Genomic DNA, 20,620 nt, shown 5'->3' with positions numbered 1-20,620 from the left:
TGGCTATGATCTATCCCTCTACTCGGAGAATACAGAAACATTGGGGAGGACGGGAGAGATCATTGTCATTATTGAAGATGTATAGGCTCCTTTACAGATGCAACATGAATTGTGGGAGGTCTAGAATCTAGATATTGAATCTATAATTAAAGTTCAGAGACTCTACAGTAAGATTTGTCATTGATTCATTCGGTCGTTTAATTTTCTAAGTCTTCCGATTCCCCAGAGAAGTCAGGAATGAGTCTCCGGACTCCAGACCTCACCAGGGAATCAGAACCCTTGGGAAGTGGAAGGATTTTTACACGACCGAGCCAATTCATTAGATATGGCGTCGTTGGAACTCCCTACAGATTCATGTAACACAAGCACAATAGTAATAGTAATAATAATAATAATAATAATAATAATAATAAAAACATTGCTATTAACCCCCTCCCGCCGCTGCACAGTAAATTAATGTCGCTGCAGCCTAGGCCTGATGCTGCAGCGACGTTAATTTACGCTGCTGGATGACACAGGCACAGAAGCTGCACCTGTGTCATCCACGGCCGGTCCCGGCTATCAGTCATAGCTCCGTGCTCCGGTGCTGAGAGTTAACCCTATAGATACTGTGGTCAGCACGACCGCAGCATCTATAGGGCTCCTGACAGAGAATTCTCCCTCTACAGAGGGAGAATTCTCTGTCCGCTATCCATTGGGGCTTTGCAAAGTGATCACAGAGCCCTGATGGTAGCCATGGATACCGGAAGCCTCAGGCTTCCAGTTTCCTGGCTACGGAGGCACAAGATTGTCACAAGATTGTGTACAGCGGCAGGGGACATCCAAAATCAACCTGGGCATTGAGGAATCAATGACCCATGGTCGTGAAAGGGTTAATTTTGAGCAACCCTTTAATACTTAAATGTTCGTTACTAGAGTTGAGTATTTTTCAATACTAGAGCAATTGACTCAAGTAACGAACCCCATTGAAATCAATGGGAGACTTGAGCATTTTACCAGGTACCTCCAACTCTAAAGAAGCGAATGGTGTCTGAATCACCTATTGCATACTTTTGTTCTAATTTTTGTATATTTCATTCCTTAAAGGGGTAGTGCGGCGGTAAACAATTATTCACAGAATAACACACATTACAAAGTTATACAACTTTGTAATGTATGTTATGTCTGTGAATGTCCCCCTTCCCGTGTCCCACCACCCCCGCACGTGTACCCGGAAGTGTGGTGCATTATACATTACCTGATCCGTGTCGCACATGTCCGCCATCTTGTGCCAGGACGTCATCTTCGGACGTCCAGCCAAAGCGTGGATCAGGTAATGTATAATGCACCACACTTCCGGGTAAACGGGTGGGGGTGGTGGGACACGGGAAGGGGGCGATTCACAGACATAACATACATTACAAAGTTGTATAACTTTGTAATGTGTGTTATTCTGTGAATAATTTTTTAGCACCGCACTACCCCTTTAAAGGGATGTTTAACCAAAATATTTTAAAAAGTAATGAAAAATAGCAATAGGTTTCTGCAAAACACATTAGAACTCTGGCGGTATGCCGTCAATTTCTACAATGAGCCTGTTCTAAAGGACCCCGTAGGTCCATACAAAACATAAACATGTAATGCTTTTCCCAATGGCGGCGCTAGATACACTTGCTTATAACTAACTTTGCAGATTACAACTGATTACTGGAGCCCTAGGATCAGGATAATGGTGATCAACTTATCTTCAAGGGATTGTCTAAAGGGGCCAAGTGTAGACAGTATGAAGATGATTGGCAGCCTATAAACCTCACTTCACTGCTGAGACTTTAGAAAAGCTTTCTTAGAAGTAAAGGATAGCCTGCAGCCCTGATACTGTACACAGGCTGAGCGTCAGACCAAACATCTCTCCTAGTAATCCACAGCTATGCAGACGACTCCATCCAGTCCAGCATTCAGGGAATGGAGTGATTAACAGATCATTAACTGCGGCTCCTTATCAATATGAGAGTCCCAGAGTCAGATTAGTGATACTATAGAAATGTGATCCGACCAAGCGGGTCATGATCTCCAGCATAGCAGCATCCGGCCTGACATGTGCTGTCACATTCCCATGGATGGTATCATGGTACTGTCAGTAATGTTATATAATAACAGTAATATAATAGGGAAAACAACTGCTGTATATGTATTGTGGTACATGGTGTGAGAACCAGTGTGGGGGAAAGAGAGAGAGGGGGGGGGGGGGGGAGAGAGAGATGGATGGACATGTGGATAGATAGATAGATAATAGATAGATAGATAGATAGATAGATAGATAGGAGATAGATAGATAGGAGATGGATAGATAGATAGATAGATAGATAGATAGATAGATAGGAGATAGATAGATAGATAGATAGATAGATAGATAGATAGATAGATAGATAGATAGACTAACCTTACTGTTTCTAATACAGCACCATGTACTATAGTACTTACTACTGTGACTTCCTACATAACCATAGAAGTGATTGGGCCCTTTGCTCCCACATTCACATGTAATGACTATACTTGTCCACATGGAGAAGCCACAGATTAGATCCATTGCATCACATGATCCCCAATGATTCCGAGGATCTGCTGACACATCTATGGTGGCACTTTTACCACAGATAACTTATTAGATTTCTTATTGTACCTATATAGCAGGTGCTAGCTTTGTACTCTTTTGACCACTTTCTAGAACCTATATAGTAAATTTACAGACAACAAACAGGAGACGCCTTTTGAGACGCCATGTATATTTTTAATGGAATTTTTTATTTCGACTTTTGATAGGCCTAAATTATTCATACATCAACGTTTGTCTTTTTTTTTTTTACCCGTATTGTAGAAGACATCCAGTAAAGTCCTGTAAATAGAGAGAACACAATGATTTATATGGGACAACCTTCTATATATAAGAATAGTAAACAAACACATAATAAACAAATCCTTATGAACCGATTCCCAAGTACATGAACCGTATGCACTCTCATTGAACGGTTAATAGCCGCCTTCCATGCGGACCCCTCCGCTAATGAATATGTTGTTTGCTGAATGTAAGTGGACTTTGCATTTAAAGTCTTCAACCTTTGCATGCGCAGTGCACAGGTTTTAAGCGAAATTGGCTTATTAAAGACTATTGTGTGTAAAATCCTTGGCAAGCTTTCCTTCTCACCCATGACCAATGGGTATTTTTTCTTATGACTGCTACTTTTGTGCACAAAAAAAGTAGGTCTTTTTCTAACTGATTAGTACTTTTCATCTGTGATTGCCAGGTTCCCATAACAAAGAGTCTGTAAGGAAGAATGATTTGGCATTGTAATGGGAATTAGAATGAGAGTCCCCTTTAGAGTTTTTCAGTAGGACATAAAGGAACAGTGTATAACAATAAAAAAGACATAAATATCTCGCTGGTTATAAATTCAAAAAAAAATAAAAAAAATTTGTCAGTTAAAGATGGTCAGTTGGAAAATTATTTTTGTTATGGTTTAATTTTTTTTTTGTGTATATTATTCAAACCATCGGCAGGATAATTACCAAATGTAAAGGAAGCATTGGTTTAAAATGCTGGTGTCAACTCATCATTGCTCCCTTTCTTAACTCCCTATTCGCGGTTTGAGAAGTGTCATTGTAAAAGAGAGAGGAGGAGATGGGCTTTGTTTGGGGTAGAAAGAACATGCCTCAAAGCTGTCATGTCCATGATGAAACTCTCCATTACAACAACTCGGCAGACAGCGGACACACAATTATTCTCAAGTATAAGAATGTTGACTGGCAATTGATAATTGACCATAAATAATTAGAGGGTATAATGTTCTCATTGCTTTTCAGAGCTAAATTTAATGGTTTATATTTTTTTATTGGGCACATTCAGATTTATACTTTTTTTAATGTTTCATGCTTGGGTTAGATTTATATAATTACATACAATATAGATACGTTTATTGATCTTGAACATTCTTAGGCCTAGCTTTACTTTATTTTTTGTACTTTTTTTTTTACATATTTTTATACATTTTATAAGTTTTTATGTGAGGCCTACCTTTTTATTCTTTTATTTTTTTATACTTTTTTTATATATATTTTATATTTTTCTGTTATGAGCAAACTAGGTACTAGTGTTTTTATATTATCTTATGTACACTGTTCTATTTTATGTTGGGCCTAGTTTTTTTTATTATTATTATTATTATTATTATTATTATTATTATTATTATTAATTTTAATTAATTAAATTTGCTTTACTTTTATCAATTTATTTTATCTTTTTGTTAGTTAAATTTAATAAACACATATATAAATGTGTTCTTTTTTATGCTTGGCATAGGTTTATTTAATTTTTTTTATAATTTTTGATCATTATATGCTTGTTATTAAATTGCATTATAAATGTTGTCAACATATTAAGCTATAATTTATTATTATTATTATTATTATTATTATTATTATTATTGTTGTTATTATTATTATTGTTATTATTATTATTATTATTATTATTATTATTATTATTATTATTATTATTTGTTCTTACTGTCCTTTTTTAAAATAACTTTTACCCCCCCCCCCCATTATGTTTTTGGATATGACTCATGTTCTACAGATGTATGATTATACAATATATAAAATATATTCATACAATGTATTTTGGAATGGAATATTAAAAAACAAAAAAAAAAAAAAAAACAACAACAACAACAACATGAAATTCACATCCCATTGTCTTCAATGTGTATATATTTTATCTTTAAAATTTGCATTGTAGGAGATACTATTACCTATTGACATGTTTTCTACTTGGAAAATGTGTTGGTAACCAGGATGTGAATGGTGCCAGTTGCATCCAAAACTCCAACAAACAGTATAAAAATAGGTATAAAAAGCGGTAGGCCTTAACTTTCTTTCACATATTTCATGGCAGATTTTTACAAAAATAAATAAATAAAAATATAGCTTAATATTTCATTTATGTCTATCCTGTATTTTTTTCCTCCATATTTCTGTATATTTCTATGGACTATATTTAGTCTATCTTTTTTTATGAACACATTTATAGGTTGGTTCTATATTAGGCTTGGTCTATGCTTATTTAATTTAATTTTTGTTATTCTTTTATTTTTTTATTGCTAGGTTTATGAGCTTGTTTATAAGGCTATGCTCCAGTAATGTAATTTCATGTATTTTCCAGCTGGATACATGTGATAACCAGGTGTAATACTTTCCCCATTGTTTTCAATGATTCGTTCCATAGTTTACTTTGTGAACTTGTGCGTAGATTTTTTTTTTAGGTACAAAATCAAAGGTCACATTGAAATACGTTACTTATTGATCCTCTTGCTGTCTGTATTCTAAAGTGAAAATAGCCAGGACTTGGATTTGCCCTATGGATAGGGGTAATTTGCATCCAAATCCCCAGCAAAATGCTCATCAATAGTGAGTAAAATATGTGACAGACATCCAAGGTTGGATTTTCACCATGTATTCCATGGCAAACGGAAAACTCCATTTTGGGATCATAGCCTTTCTGTGTTCTCTTTTATATAAGTACAAAGAATCCATGTCACCGGAATTTCAATAAGGCCACTTCTTTATTGTCAATTACATTATAAATAGCAACATATTGGCCACCGCCGCTCTTTTTCAAGCCAAAAAACTGAACTTATTGGAACTCTGGTGCCTTTGGATTCTTCGTACGTTATGTGAAGTTGGCAGCATGGCGGAGAAACGCTCCAAGATCATCACAGATCAGCTCCTATGTTAGTATTTTATTTTATGTTTGGTTTACTTTTTATATATTTTAGATTCTATTTATTCTGTATTTTGAAGGGGAAGGTTTAGGCATTTGTTTTATTTTGTACATGAACTATGTTTATGTCATTCAGGTTATTATTATTTTATTTTTTATTGTTTTTAAGTTTATTAGGCTACGGTTACACAATCGGGTAGATTTAAGGTAAAAAATGATCTTGAATCTGGTACAATTTGCGCAAAAAAAAAAAATGGTTATGGATAACATTTATTATAGGTTTTATAGACTTTTACCACCACATCCAACAAAGGGTCTCAGGAAATTGTGATTCTGGGAATTGAAATTTTGTATACTACTAAAAAAAAAAAATTATACTTACCTACCCAGGCCCCTCAAAAATTCTGCTGCAGCTCCTACTGGTCCCCTGCCAATCATTTTGTTGTTTCCAAGGCAACACATGGGAACAGTCCCTGCCTGCTCAGCCAATCACTGGCTGATATGGGACATCATTGTATAAAAATGATGCCTTTTTGACAATCTATGTTGCACTTAATTGGTGGGTGTAGCTTTCCACAGGGTGTGGCTGTGCATGAAAGGGGTATGGCCATCCCGATATGCTGAATTCACATAGATTTACATGGAAATCTACACCAGCTTAAAGGGGTTATCCGGCGCTACAAAAACATGGCCCTTTTCCCCCTACTGTTGTCTCCAGTTCAGGTGCAGTTTGCAATTAAGATCCATTTACTTCAATGGAACTAAGTTTCAAAACTCCACCCAAACTGGAGACAACAGTAGGGTGAAAGTGGCCATGTTTTTGTAGCACTGGATAACCCCTTTAAGAACACCTCAGTTACGATGTGCAGTGGCAGGGGTCTACTTAAAGTGAACCTGTTAGCAAGAAATTGAGTAGCAGTGTATTACCATGTTAGGCTATGTTCCCACTTCGAGAAAATATCGGGGAAGGCGGCCATCAACATAGACAGTCACTAACAATCATGAACATTATTAGGGACCATCTATTTAAAATGATGGCCCCCTTACTAAAAATAAGACCTACAAAAAAAATAAGACCCACATTCGTTTTGTAGGTTTTTTTTTTAAGTAGACTTGAAATATAAGCCCTACTCCAAAATGAAGCCCTAGTTATAGTCAGCTGACCAGATCCCTGAGACTGGGTGGCTGAGCATCAGCCAATCAGGGCCAGACTTGTTATGCTCTGCCCCCACCTGTTCAAGACAAGCTGCAGGGGAGGCAGGAGGGGTAAGAACATGCATAGTTGGGGACATTGAATATTGGGTTCAATAGCGGGTATGTGGGCCAACTACAGAAGGGGGAGAGAGGTATATAGTATGGAGGGTACCTGCAGATGGGGGATGTATACAGTATGGGGGAACAACTACAGAGGGAAGAAGGATGTATAGTATAGGGGCCTTACTGCAGAGGGGGGGGGGGGGAGTATTCCGGTGTTTTTAATGGGAATGAACTATGATGCAATTCCTCGGCAAAAAAAATAAGGACTCACTTAAATTGCTGGTATTTACGCTTCAGGAAAACTTGTGCAGGGAGGGGGAGACAAATATCGGTGCAAGTTTGGTGAGTGCCGGAGTCCTTATTTCTTTGCTGTGGAAATGTCTAGCTGTATTTGCTTCGGACCACGTTTCCAATACCATCTGGATGAGCTAGTATCCATACTACAGTGTAGCCCATACCAAGTACATTGAACCAGTGAGTGAGTAGTGCCAGGCCTGTGCTTCCTATTGGACTAAATATGAACTATGGTGCAGATAGCCAGGATGGGCATTAGCTCAATTGAAAGGAGCTATGTCCATAATAAAATTGGCAATAAAGAGTGAAATATCCACCCTCAATCCACAGCAGATGTTTTCCAATGGAAAAATAAGTCATGAGAACATAGCCTGAGAGTTTTTTTTAGAGGATAAAAATTATTAATGGGCACCAATAGCTGATCATCAGGGTGCCAACACCCAGCACTCCCACCGATCAGCCACAGAGTCGGAATTAAACATTGTATGGAAGCCGGAAACCTTGGCTCCATACACTGTGCCCTAGGGGTGGCAACAGGTTACTACAGCTCAGTTTCAATACAACTACCCACCGATCAGCCATTAGGCAACATACCCAAGTCCGGTAAATTGATCCAGATTTGTTATCAGGAAATCTCTATTGGGCACGGAAAACTTTCCGCTTTTTTCCTGAAGGGTGTCCCTTCTGGAAAATAGGTCCACAAATTATAAGACCTGTCCTATTTTTGTCTGGAATTCTGGTAAAGATGAACCTATCATCCCTTCCCCTTCCCCTCCTTGGTTGAACTTGATGGACATGTGTCTTTTTTCAACCGTATTAACTATGTAACTATGACACCAAAGAAGCATATGGGAGTATCCAGATTTCCAGAAAAAAGAAAACTGGATGAAATTCCAGATGCCCCCCAGGCCGGCGTCATCACCCTGGCAAGTACCTGGCCCCTTAACCTTATGCAGTCCTAATCAGGAAAGCATACAGGTAAATCCGGCACTGTATTTGACAGTGTGAGGAGCCCTTGGCTCCTTGCCCTGACAATCACTGTTGTGGTCGGAGGCAACAATATATCTCTGGTATTTTTTATTTATTTATTTATTCTTATTTTTTATTTACTTTTTAATCAATTTATTTATATTTAGGGCACATCTATAACGCCTTCCATTTTACGTTTATCCTATGTCTAGTTTGCTTTTTTTTTTTCTTGTGTATAATTTTTTATGCACATGTTCACAATCATTTATTCTATTTTATGTTTAACTTACATACTTATGCTTGGTGGCACCTCACTTTATAGGCGCACAATGCATATGTTGACAGTTTAATCATATTTGCCGTCATAGTTACAGTGATAACACAGATTGTACAAGAGGCCCGAGCTAATCAACGTCAGGAACGCCAGATGAATAGAATCGCAATGTAGGCCGTAATTGCCTTGTCTTTTAACCCAGCATAGATTTTTCACTGAAACCATTAATAGGAACATGACTTCAAACTGGTTAAAAAAAATAATAAAAAAAAAAAGATGTAAGAAAAAAGCTTTTTGTGAATTAAATTACCAATGTGCAAGTATGCATATTTTACATTTCATATGCGGTTAATATTTAAAATATCAAGTCATACATAAATGCAGCGCTCTGCAACTAGTCCAGCAAATATTTTATGCATTTGTTTGGGATTGTTTGTGAGTCAGGAATCTTCTGGAATACGTTCTGACTGAATTCATACTGACTTTTTATAAATCGAATGTTTTCTTTAATAGGTGTACGGAGCAAATGTACCGCAGGCGAGTGTGTGCGCTACAGTATTATGTTACCCATCACATCTGGATTTTATAAGGAGGCCTTTATTGTGTAACAGAAGCAGCTGATTCTACATAATTGGATGGATAGATAGATAGATAGATAGGAGATAGATAGATAGATAGATAGATAGATAGATAGATAGGAGATAGATAGATAGATAGATAGATAGATAGATAGATAGATAGATAGATAGGAGATAGATAGATAGATAGATAATAGATAGATAGATAGATAGATAGATAGATAGATAGATAGATAGATAATAGATAGGAGATAGATAGGAGATAGATAGATAGATAGATAGATAGATAGATAGATAGATAGATAGATAGACAGATAGATAGGAGATAGATAGGAGATAGATAGATAGATAGATAGATAATAGATAGGAGATAGATAGATAGATAGATAGATATATAGGAGATAGATAGATAGATAGATAGATAGATAGATAGATAGATAGATAGATAGATAGGAGATAGATAGATAGATAGATAGATAGGAGATAGATAGATAGATAGATAGATAGATAGATAGATAGATAGATAATAGATAGGAGATAGATAGATAGATAGATAGATAGATAGATAGATAGATAGATAGATAATAGATAGGAGATAGATAGATAGATAGGAGATAGATAGATAGATAGATAGATAGATAGATAGATAGATAGATAGATAGGAGATACATAGATAGATAATAGATAGGAGATAGATAGATAGGAGATAGATGATAGATAATAGATAGATAGGAGATAGATAGATAGATAGATAGATAGATAGATAGATAATAGATAGATAGGTAGATAGATAGATAGATAGATAGATAGATAGATAGATAGATGATAGATAGATAGATAGATAGATAGATAGGAGATAGATAGATAGATAGATAGATAGGAGATAGATAGATAGATAGATAGATAGATAGAAGATAGATAGGAGATAGGAGATAGATAGATAGATAGATAGATAGATAGATAGATAGATAGATAGGAGATAGATAGTATATAGATAGATAGATAGATAGATAGATAGATAGATAGATAATAGATAGGAGATAGATAGAGAGATAGATAGAGAGATAGATAGATAGATAGATAGATAGATAGATAGATAGATAGGAGATAGATAGATAGATAGATAGATAGATAGATAGATAGGAGATAGCTAGATAGATAGATAGATAGATAGATAGATAGGGGATAGATAGGAGATAGATAGATAGATAGATAGATAGATAGATAGATAGATAGATAGATAGATAGGAGATAGATAGATAGATAATAGATAGGAGATAGATAGATAGATAGATAGATAGATAGATAGATAGATAGAGAGAGAGAGAGAGAGATAGATAGATAGATAGATAGATAGATAGATAGATAGATAGATAGGAGATAGATAGATAGGAGATAGATAGATAGATAGATAGATAGATAGATAGATAGATAGATAGATAGGAGATAGGAGATAGATAGATAGATAGATAGATAGATAGGAGATGATAGATAGGAGATAGATAGATAGGGGATAGATAATAGATAGGAGATAGATAGATAGATAGATAGATAGATAGATAGATAGATAGGAGATAGATAGATAGATAGATAGATAGATAGATAGATAGATAGATAGATAGATAATAGATAGGATATAGATAATAGATAGGAGATAGATAATAGATAGGAGATAGATAGATAGATAGATAGATAGATAGATAGATAAATATTATACTAACTGTCATATAATTGGATTATTTGAGGGTGTTATATTCACACTTTGTGTTGCAGATCATATAACATTTCCCTATTACTGTAACTTCTCTCCTTCCTCATCCTCTCTCTAATAGTCACTTGTATCTGAGTGCTGTAGGAAAGTAATTGTCCCATCGTTGAGAACATTCTACATCCATAGGACAGCAGATCATCCCCGTCCCAGCTCCATTGATGAAACCGATACCACGTCCCGGCCATCCCTCATCCTGTCTCCAGTATTTCCCAGTAGAACCAGTGATACCAGTGGCCATTTTCCTCACGTGTTACAAGCGTCCGTTATTAATGACAATATGAGGCAAAAGTTAATGGCTTCTATACAATAGTCCTATACAAGGACACGAGGCCGGCATACATGGCTTTCTACCCACAATACATGTACACTCCTAATGGTTTCACAGGGTCTGTAGCCGTACAATGTCCCTAGCCTTGGATGGATCATAATAACAGAGGCCGTAACATAATGTGAACGGACCAGAGATTTGCCATAAGCATATTACCTAACAGGAGTACTCAATGCTAATGTCCTCCGTCCAACCTATTGTCTGTTACAGCTCATTGTAAAGAGCACTTTCATCTAAGAAGAGAAGAAACTCAGCAGGAAATAGGAAAATTCCTGAGTTGTCCTCAAGTTTAAAAAAAAATAAAAAATAAAAATAAAATAATCTAAAATTTCTTAACCCCTTAAGGAGCGGGCCAATTGTCACTTTTGCGTTTTCGTGTTTTCCTCTGGTATTTTTCCTTTATTCTATAGGTCGGTCTGAACACAGCGATATGCAGGTTTACTAGGTTTTCTAACGTTTTACTGTTTTTATTAGCAGTAAAACTTATTTTTTTTGCAAATAGGTTTATTTAAAATGTCCCTATTGTGACTCTTATAGCGCTTTTACTTTTTTTACCTACAGGGTCGTATGGGGTGTCAATTTTTGCGCCATGATCTCCAGTTTTTATTAGGCACACTTTTGTCTAAATCAGACACATTGATCGCTTTTTATTAAAAAAATTTATACATAAAATGTAATTTTTTAAAAAAGCAATCTCTGCATTTTTTTTTACCACTTTTTGTTCACGCCGTTCACAGTGCAGGAATAGTATTGTTTTATTTTAATAGATTGGACAATTACGCACGCTACGGAATATTATATGTTTATTAACTTTATTAGTTTTATGTGTTTTATGTATGAAATGGGAAGCGGGGTGATTGTCACTTTTATTGGGGGAGGGGCTTTGGGACATTTTTTAAAACTTTATTTTTTTTACAGCTGCTGTATGCCCTGCAGGAAATGGTGTATTCTTTCCATCCTGAAAAAGTGCTCTCTGCTGCCACCTCTGTCCATGTCAGGAACTGTCCAGAGCAGTAGAAAATCCCCATAGTAAACCTCTCCTGCTCTGGACAGTTCCTGACATGGACAGAGGTGGCAGCAGAGAGCACTGTGTCAGACTGGAAAGAATACACCACTTCCTGCAGGACATACAGCAGCTGATAAGTACTGGAAGACTGGAGATTTTTTAAATAGAAGTAATTTAGAAATGTGTAACTTTCTGACACCAGTTGATTTTAAAACTATTTTTTCTCTCTCTCTAGAGTTCCCCTTTAATAGAGAATAGTATAGATTAGATATGATGTGGTAGCCAGTAACATAAATTGCACATCGTAAGTAGAGTTAGAAGAGAGGGACGTTCTGACTGGAGGACTCTTCTCTATTGTAACTATGTGCAGATGGATAGACAATCCCTTTAAGATGCCAACATGCAGAAGATCACAGAATAATGAAGACATTGTAAGAATATGCCATCAATTTCCTGATCTTTGGGCGTCCAACCAATCCTCAATGACTGGAGCAAAGTGATGATGGGACTAGGGAAGTTCCGTGTCCTGTCACTCCTGCCCCATCTGCTCAGTGTTAATCTGAAGACCATATGGTCGGACCCTTACACTCAATCTCCAGCCATGAAGCCTGTGAAAAAGCTGATTATTACTGACAGGAAACAAGGTCAAAACGCGTTATTATAGAGGTCACAAGGGGTCACAGGAAAGGAACCCTCACTAAGGGTGTAGAAGGTGCGATAGGAGCAGTCACCCAGTGGTATCAGTATTATAAATAGCTTGTGTTAGGTTGTTTGTGGTGGTGGTGGGGAAAGTATTTTATTTTTTGATCCACAGACCTTTAGGTCACATTACTTTAAGGGATGGGCTGGGGGTGGATGGTGGGTGGGGGTATGACTACTTGGTCTGGGTGGTCTGGATTTGATATATTTTAGGTGTCTGGTCTGTGGTCTGAGTAGTTTTATGGGTGTGAATTGGAGTTAAAGTATATTGTTTGGTCTGGTCTGGTCTGGGTTGGGCTCGGTCTAGATTCTAAATCAATTTTTCATTTTAGAATTTGGTCTTAAGTCTGATTCATTTCAAGGTTATGGCGGGAGCTAAATAACTTTAAAAGTCTGGGGTCTAATTAATTTTAATTGATTGATTGGTTCGTGTTTTAAAAGTCTGGTCAACTGAATTAAAGGGGAAAAATATTTTAAAACTTATTTCAGAAAGTAATGCAGATTTTGTAAATCTGTTTAAAAATCTCAATTATTTCACAACTTATCAGCTACTGTGTGTGCTGCAAGAAGTGATGTATTCTTTCCAGTCTGATGCAGTGCTCTCTGCTGCCACCTCTGTCTATGTCAGGAACTGTCCAGGGTAGGAGAGGATTTCTATGGGGATTTGCTGCTGCCCTGGACAGTTCCTGACATGGACAGAGGTGGCAGCAGAGAGCACTGTGTCAGACTGGAAAGTGCACCACTTTCTGCAGGACATACAGCAGCTGATAAGTACTGGAAGACCTAACGCTTCTACATAAAAGTAATACACAAATCTGTAAATAATAAAAAAAAAAAATACAGAGGCCGGAGATGTCCTTTAACCCCTGTCCTTGTAATAATCAATCAAAGTCTTCCCATTTTGAGGCTATGTTCACACTACGTGAAGAGACCGGCCGTTCCGTGACCCGGCTGGGTCACGGAACGGCTGGTCTCTGCACGGGAGATCTTTTAGCCGCAGGGTTCTGATGCGTCCCGTCCGGGATCCCATACGATGTGTATACCCTCCGTCCGGGATCCCATACAAGAAGAGGCAGTTCCACAACGACCAATGGCACCAACGGCCATTCTTTTACATAGTGTGAACATAGCCTGAAGCTTTTCCCAGCAGCCTCAACCCTCTTTACTATTCACTCCTCACACTTGACTCTCTGAAAAAGCCCTTCCCTTTAATTTTTCTCTCTCTTTCTCTCGGTTTCTCACCCACCTTCATACAAACACCTCCGATGTCCTTAAAGGACGTTTACTCATTAGAACAAACCAGAGCAGACACTTTGGATTATAAACAATCAGAAGTGGACAATGTAATCAGTTGATTTCCAATTGCTCGTTCAACATATGCTGATAACACTATATTGTACCACAGATTGGAATTTCCTATTGAGGCAGGAAATAAATTATCAGCTAAATAATGAAAGGGATAGATGAGCGGCTGGGAGGGCAATTCACCCGACAAAACCTCAAGTTAAAAATTAAACTTAGTTTTTGTCAACCGGATAAGGGTCGAAGTAACCAAATTACGTCCGCGGGATCTGTCGACCTTATCGTGGTCATTTATCGAGAACACATTGGGGGAGATTTATCAAACATGGTGTAAAGTGAAACTGTCTCAGTTGCCCCTAGCAACCAATCAGATTCCACCTTTCATTTTCCCAAGAGTCTGTGAGGAATGAAAGGTGGAATCTGATTGGTTGCTAGGGGCAACTGGGCCAGTTTTACTTTACACCATGTTTCATAAATCTCCCCCATGGTGTAAAGTGAAACTGGCTCAGTTTCCCCTAGCAACCAATCAGATTCCAACTTTAATTCCTTACAGGCTCTTTGGAAAATTAAAGGTGGAATCTGATTGGTTGCTAGGGGCCAGTTTTAATTTACAGCATGGGGGAGATTTATCAAACATGGTATAAAATGAAACTGGCTCAGTCGCCCCTAACAACCACTTTATACCATGTTTGATAAATCTCCCCCATTGTATGTATGATTGGGGGGGGGTCGGTATCATAGTAACACAAAATTCACGTTCTACCGTGCAATCAATGGTCCGGAACCGTCACTTTTACCATATAACAGAGACGTAATAGAGATTGACAGCATGAAAGGGAACACAAAGACAAACAGATAAAGAAGACCCTTTACAGCTAATGCAATGTCTTTGTTTTCTTAGGGCTGCGGGGGCCATTCAGCAGGTACAATGCAGTGTTCAACATGCCCTGAATTCTAACACTCCGCGACCTCTTGACCCCACGGTCAGACACACTGACTGACAGATGTCCGTCAAGCCATGGGAAGTCTTAAATAACTTGTAAACTAAAAAAATAACCCGTATGAGTCTACAGAAGACGAGTCTGTTTAGCGCACGGCGGGGAGCTATCTCAGCCTACAAAAGAATATGTCTCTTCCATTTTTACATCTCGGCGGGACTCTTTCGCAACTTCCGCTAATGATGTTCACCGACTTCCCGACTAATATTCTCTGCACATGAAAGATAAGAAAACAAGAAGCGACGTGTGGTCTGGGGCGACGGGTGTGAATAGGTGTATGGAGTAGAGTTATTGTTAGGCTTTTGTATTGCTGTTTAGATTTACTGTCTCAGCTCACGGATGGCGGAGGAGGCGGTGGAGGAGACGGTAATTTATTCATGTGTTCCTGGATATTATGTATTCAATATTCATCATTCACATCAGCCTAAAGGCGTAATAAGAAGTCCTAGGGTCGCTTAAGTAAACTTGGGGCTCCTCTCAACCATGACCACTTTACGCAGTGAGCGACATTGACCCCTCGCACGGCTCTTCACCCTACTATTCTAAGCCTCTATAGAGTTTTTTTTTCTCCTCCATTGACCAAGGTCCTCCTCCATCACAATGGCAGAAATATATACAAAGTTTTTCTCAAGTCAATACCAGGAAACTGGATTCAGTAGGTGGCACTAGTGAGCCAGCTGCTTCCCTTCCGGAGGAGAGCTACTCTGAGTTTCTTTTGTCCAGGGAGTATTGCACAGACTACTATATTAGACACCGGATGCCAGTTTAGCATTCTCCTGTAGGAGACACATTATGGGGAGATTTATCAAACATGGTGTAAAGTGAGACTGTCTCAGTTGCCCCTAGCAACCAATCAGATTCCACCTTTCATTTTCCAAAGAGTCTGTGAGGAATGAAAGGTGGAATCTGATTGAGCCAGTTTCACTTTACACCATGTTTGATAAATCTCCCCCATTACCTCTTCAGAGACCATGGCAGAAACATTGAGATCATTGACTAACTCACATCTATAAGGGCCATTACACCAAAGATTATAGCCCATATGTGGCCGATAACTGGTCGTTCTAGGCGATAATCGTTTGGTGTAATAGGTCATATTTAATGGCAACGATCAGGCGACATGCACGATTTCTGCTGATCGTTTTCTTTAAACATGACCTTCAAAACGATAACGATAGCGAGGGAGACTAAATAGCCTGAGAGGTTGCGGCTGCTGATGAAACTTAAGGGGCCTGACAGGTAGGTTGCGTCTTCTGCCAGAGAGTTAGTGTGGTATTACACAGGACGATGGGGCCTGATAATACCTGTAAACTAGTGCTGATCTGCTAGATCAGTGCTCGTTTACTGGGCCTATTACACGGCCTGATAATCGTTTAACAAGGGCTGCATGGACATCGGTACCGATGTCCTTACAGCCCTTGTTTAAACTGTATACATACCTACCCAGGCTGCAGAGCTCCTCTTCCTCTGTGCTTCTCCCTGAGTCCCGCGCGCTCGAGCTTCACAGTGGCTTGTCTCAGCTGACAGGCCGCTCAGCCGATCACTGGCCAAGGCAGTCCCGGTCTGTGATCGGCCGAGCGGCCTGTCAGCTGAGCTGAGCGCACGGGATCCGGGGAGATGCACAGAGAAAGAGGAGCCCTGGAGCCTGGGTAGGTAATGTATTCCTCTTTTCATATCCCCAGCGTCGGCCGCGCACCGCTATTACACGTAGCGGTGCGCGGTTGGGGCCCGACAATTATAGGTCAGAACCTATATCAACGATCAGTCAATGACAACGATCATCGGCTGATTGTTGTCTTTATTACACGGAACGATAAACGGCCGGATAGGGCCGATTCGGCCGATTATCGTCCTGTGTAATAGTACCCTTAGGGTGGTATTACATGGGCCGATGGGGGCCCGATAATACCGATAATAAAGGGCCTAACAGGTAGGTTACAGCTGCTACCAGAAACTAAGGGCCTGACAGGTATGCCCGTCGCTCTGTGTAATAGGAACCGTGACAATACGCCACTCGGACGATTTAAGCCCCTCCCACACCTAGTGCTACAAAGTTATACAGATTTTTAATTTACTTCTATTTAAAAATCTCCAGTCTTCCAGTACTTATCAGCTGCTGTATGTCCTTCAGGAAGTGGTGTATTCTTTCCAGTCTGACACAGTGATCTCTGCTGCCACCTCTGTCCATGTCAGGAACTGTCCAGAGCAGCAGAGGTTTTCTATGGGGATTTGCTGCTGCTCTGGACAGTTCCTGACATGGACAGAGGTGGCAGCAGAGAGCACTGTGTCAGACTGGAAAGAATTACAAACAGATGACCAGCTGATTTGAGTGAAAATACATAAATACCCCTTTAATGACATTTTGAAGCAAATCTACTAATCTCTTAGTTTTAAAATTATGGGAAGAAACCAGAAAAGCTGATATTAGAGGTGAACACCAGGAGAATACACAATCATCATGGAGATGTCCCCACCCCACATGCAGCAAATAATTGTACTATCTATACAGCCACCATGCTGGGCGAGATAAGAGGCCTGAGTATAAGTGCAAACAGCAGAGCTGACATGGATTAGGGAGTATGGGACTGTGCGCAGATGATGCAGCAGAGCTGAGCTGTACTGCGGCTGTGCAGCTGCTTATTGCTACAAAACTGTACAGTAATAGGGCTGAGGTGGTGGAGACTGATAGGTAATAGGGCTGAGGTGGTGGAGACTGGTGGGTAATAGGGCTGAGGTGGTGGAGACTGGTGGGTAATAGGGCTGAGGTCAGGGGCTGGCTGGCAAATTTTAGCCTGGGGGGCAAGCACACAGCACTGGCCCATGAGTAGCCGGCTAGCGGCCCATCCTTCAAGGACCACTCTAGGCCCTCACTTATTACACTCCCCACATCAGTGCAGGGAAGGTAGATGCCACCCACTCCAATACTTCCTCCAGCGGCAATGTTCTCACACTTCGGATAACACATTCAGCCCTTCCAGTCATTTGTAAACAGGGAATTCCTCCTGCTCGCTGTGACGGGGTCGGGGATCTCTTTACTGTATAAGTATATGGGACGGCTCAGCGCTGACACGGAACCATAGTCCCATAGACTTACATTGACAAGGTGACTTCTGGCCCCTTCACACAGAGCAGTAGGAATTCCCTGTCACAAATGACCAGAAGGGAAGGAGACGTTACCCGAATTGTTGGAACATCGCCGCTGGCAGAAGTACAGGCCCGGGGTGCCATCTACCGTCCCTACACTGATGTGGGGTGGGTAATAATAGGTAAGGGCTGGAGTGCTCCTTAAAGGGAACCAATTAGCACAATTGTGGTGATATGGTTTTCAGCTGCACAGTATAGATTTACTATGCAGCTCCCCGAGGCTACCAGCCACTGAGTATAAGATGGTGGGAAAGCTGGGTGACCTCCATCTTACTGAGTATAAGATTGTGGGAAAGCTGGGTGACCTCCATCTTACTGAGTATAAGATTGTGGGAAAGCTGGGTGACCATAATATACTGAGTATAAAATGGTGGGAAAGCTGGATGACCATATTATACTGAGTGAAAGATATTGGGGAAGCTGGGTGACCTCCATTTTACTGACTACAAGATGCTGGGAAAGCTGGGTGACCTCCAACATACTGACTACTATATAATATGCTCCAAAATACCCTACAAAATGTGTATATTGTTCTGTATGAGTGCGTATTGTTCTGTATGGGTGTATATTGCACTGTATGGTTCTGTATGGGTGTATATTGTTCTGTATGGTTCTGTATGGGTGTATATTGTTCTGTATGGGTGTATATGGTTCTGTATGGGTGTATATTGCACTGTATGGTTCTGTATGGGTGTATATTGTACTGTATGGTTCTGTATGGGTGTATATTGTTCTGTATGGGTATATATTGTTCTGTATGGGTATATATTGTTCTGTATGGGTGCATATTGTTCTGTATGAGTGCGTATAGTTTTGTATGGGTGTATATTGTTCTGTATGGGTGTATATGGTTCTGTATGGGTGTATATTGTACTGTATGGGTGTATATTGTTCTGTATGGGTGTATATTGCACTGTATGGTTCTGTATGGGTGCATATTGTTCTGTATGAGTGCGTATTGTTCTGTATGGGTGTATATTGTACTGTATGGTTCTGTATGGGTGTGTATTGTACTGTATGGTTCTGTATGGGTGTATATTGTACTGTATGGTTCTGTACGGGTGTATATTGTTCTGTATAGGTGTATATTGTTCTGTATGGGTGTATATTGTACTGTATGGTTCTGTATAGGTGTACTGTATATTGTTCTGTATGGTTTTGTATAGGTGTATATTGTTCTGTATTGGTGTATATTGTTCTGTATGGGTGTATATTGTTCTGTATGGTTCTGTATGGGTGCGTATTGTTCTGTATGGGTGTATATTGTACTGTATGGTTCTGTATGAGTGTAAATTGTTCTGTATGGGTGTATATTGTTCTGTATTGGTATATATTGTTCTGTATGAGTGTATATTGTTCTGTATGGTTCTGTATGGGTGAGTATTGTTCTGTATGTGTGTATATTGTACTGTATGGGTGTATATTGTACTGTATGGTTCTGTATGGGTGTATATTGCACTGTATGGTTCTGTATGAGTGCGTATTGTTCTGTATGGGTGTATATTGTACTGTATGGCTCTGTATGGGTGTATATCGTACTGTATGGTTCTGTATGGGTGTATATTGTACTGTATGGCTCTGTATGGGTGTATATTGTATTGTATGAGTGTATATTGTACTGTATGGTTCTGTATGGGTGTATATTGTACTGTATGTTCTGTATGGGTGTATATTGTACTGTATGTTCTGTGTGGGTGTATATTGTACTGTATGGTTCTGTATGGGTGTATATTGTTCTGTATAGGTGTATATTGTTCTGTATGGTTCTGTATGGGTGTATATGGTTCTGTATGGGTGTATATTGCACTGTATGGGTGTATATTGTACTGTATGGTTCTGTATGGGTGTATATTGTTCTGTATGGTTCTGTATGGGTGTATATTGTTCTGTATGGGTGTATATGGTTCTGTATGGGTGTATATTGTACTGTATGTTCTGTATGGGTGTATATAGTACTGTATGGTTCTGTATGAGTGTAAATTGTTCTGTATGGGTGTATATTGTTCTGTATTGGTGTATATTGTTCTGTATGGGTGTATATTGTTCTGTATTGGTGTATATTGTTCTGTATGGGTGTATATTGTTCTGTATGGTTCTGTATGGGTGAGTATTGTTCTGTATGTGTGTATATTGTACTGTATGGTTCTGTATGGGTGTATATTGTACTGTATGGTGTGTATGAGTGCGTATTGTTCTGTATGGGTGTGTATTGTACTGTATGGTTCTGTATGGGTGTATATTGTACTGTATG

General features: G+C 39.1%; 1 long non-coding RNA gene across 2 annotated transcripts in view; it reads left to right on the top strand.

Moving 5' to 3' along the window:
• The first annotated feature begins 5,348 nt into the window (after positions 1-5,348).
• The window catches only part of LOC138798848 (uncharacterized), a 56,065-nt gene continuing 40,793 nt past the window's right edge, over positions 5,349-20,620 (top strand). The window contains exon 1 of one of the 2 annotated variants that reach the window (XR_011364187.1): positions 5,349-5,436. This is a non-coding gene — a long non-coding RNA (uncharacterized lncRNA). Of the gene's footprint in view, positions 5,437-5,525; positions 5,760-20,620 lie in introns of those variants that run through there. The other variant, XR_011364188.1, reaches the window with a different exon arrangement.

Source organism: Dendropsophus ebraccatus, chromosome 8 (genome assembly GCF_027789765.1).
Source record: "Dendropsophus ebraccatus isolate aDenEbr1 chromosome 8, aDenEbr1.pat, whole genome shotgun sequence".
Lineage (NCBI taxonomy): Eukaryota > Metazoa > Chordata > Amphibia > Anura > Hylidae > Dendropsophus > Dendropsophus ebraccatus.
This window is presented reverse-complemented; position numbering and strand designations above follow the sequence as displayed.